Genomic DNA, 2,440 nt, shown 5'->3' with positions numbered 1-2,440 from the left:
TTATTTCTAAAAATAATATGCTGACACAATCTCATGGGTAGCCCATTAGGCCCAACCTAGTAGCCTAGCCCGTTAAAGACAAAATGGGCATTGCCCATGGGTAGGGTCATGGGCTGATGTTTTCTCTTTCGGCCCAGTCCGACCCGACTCGTTAACTAGTTAATAGCCCATTATGCCCAACCCATTGTGCCCTTGGGCCAAGTAAAAATGGGCTGGGCCAGCCTGACCCGGCCCATTGACGACCCTTACTTCTAGTTTTGTTGCTTCTTAGCCGCTAAGTGTTTTTTTTTTTTTTCTTTGTTTTGGTCTTTGATGGGTAAAATTGGTTGATTGGGCTTCTTTTTTTTCCTTTTTTTTTTTTTTTTTCTAACTTTGTTATTGGCAATTTTTGTTGTTGGACTAATTGTTTTGGGCTTGTATATTTCGTTTTAGATTTTAGATGTATAAATTTTTTTATAGCCTTTACAAAGAGGAAAAATGTTAGAGTTACAGACCTTTTTACAAATTACTGATATGATGAGTAATTATTGGTAAATAAAAAAGTGATATAAGTAGCGAGCCGAGATGTGAACTAGTAATAATTTGTACCTCAACGGTTTGTAAAAATGTTGTAGAAAAGTTTGTGGTTATAGCATTACTTTTAAAAGAATCAACTATATTATTTAGGGGACAAAGTGTAATTTTAAAGAACAAAATTGCTAAAAGTAGTACCTATATCTATACTAGTAATTAAAAAAAAAAAATTGAGGAGAGGGGAGGCAATGTGCCTTCGTCTCTGCTCTAAACAGTAATTGAAAGCGACACCCTCTCCACCATATTGATCCTAATTCCTAATCCACATCAATTGTGAGGAGAGAGTATTTGTAAAGAGAGAGAGTGTTAAATTCTTACAATTGAAAATGAGACCCTCTCCCCTTATTGTCCCTAAACCTCCTCAGTTGTAAGTAGAGAGAGGGTGTTTATACGTAAAGAAAGAGGGTGTCAAAATCTTACAATTGAAATATGATGACACCTTCTCCCCCTTATAGGCCCTAGCCTTCCTAAAGTTTGTGAGATTTTCTTTTTGCTAAAATCGAATTAGTGTTTCTAGCTACCTACATAGCCGAAGTAGTTTTTATAGGAGTGAGGCATGGAGAGAAGAGTGGGAGCAGCCTCACAAGGCAGAGATCATGCAAGGTTGGTATTTCTAGCTACCTATATAATGTGTTCATCATCTTGTTTCTAAGAAATTATAGAATCTATGGAATAACATGGAGAAATTTGGTCTTATAGTTTCATGAATTCTGCACTCAACAGTCAACACTTATAAACGGCAAATATTATAGTTTTTGGCAGCTTCATCTAAAGAGGCAAAATTAAACATGTTCCGACCCTCACTTATTCTAGACTTTCTAAAGATGGATGTTGGGTATGTTTTTAAAATCTAAAAGGAAACTAATTTTATTAAATTATGGGTGCCACTTGGATTGCTATTGACCAAAATTGGCGGATGTAGTCGGAGAGAATTAAATTCACCAACCCCACCATCAGCTTTACCCCCATAACCCACGGCCTTGTCTCTTTATTTTACAAACAAAATCAGCTCCTCCAAAATATCTGTACTTTTCTTTCTCACTCTCACCTATCTCGCATTAACCAATTCAAATCTCTAGCAAATATTCCTATAATACCAGCAGATGTTGAAGGAAATCAAAAGAATAATATGGAGTGCTTATATCACGGCAAGTTCTCAAATTTGTGTTGGGTTTTGTCAACTCTTTTGCTCAAAGTATTCTTTGGCTCTTCTATATAACCAAAAAGGCCATTCCTTTTCCAAACCGTGTGTGAAGCAGACAAAAAGGCCATTCATCTAATATACTATTTCCTCTATCTTTCTTCAATCTTTATATTGGGTATCTAATAACAAGTTCAAAGTTTTGTTTGTGAGTGCACGTTAACAGAACTGTCGTTATATCTTAGAGAGTGACCGCTAAGCCATTTGCACCGACAAAGTCATTCCAGTGGGGGCGAAATCGCTTCTTTAGGACAGCGGATTAAGTTCCGTGCCTTGGCTCAAATCGATAAGTTTATATCTCTCTACACTCTCATCTTATATCTCTAATCTGCTTTGTATTTGTTAATTAATTTGGACAATTTTCAAAACTTATTTTCAACAATGGAAACCCACATATCGTTTATTATTATTATTATTATTATTTGGGTTTTCTCAATCTCGCATGTTCCTGCTTCCCTACTACATAGATGGTAATTGATTTTCTATTTTTTCCACCCATAAGAAAAGGATGCATGCCCTCAATTAATTTTTTTTTTTTAATTTTATAATTCTATAACTATAATGAAAAAAAGTAATCTAAACCTTGAATATTTTCATTCTCACCAAAAAAAAAAAAAAAAAAAAAACCTGAATATTTTCATTAAAAAAACTAAAAAAATAAAAAAA

This window comes from Quercus suber, unplaced genomic scaffold (genome assembly GCF_002906115.3).
Source record: "Quercus suber isolate HL8 unplaced genomic scaffold, Cork oak 2.0 scaffold_88, whole genome shotgun sequence".
Taxonomy (NCBI): domain Eukaryota; kingdom Viridiplantae; phylum Streptophyta; class Magnoliopsida; order Fagales; family Fagaceae; genus Quercus; species Quercus suber.
Note: the sequence above shows the minus strand (reverse complement) of the source record.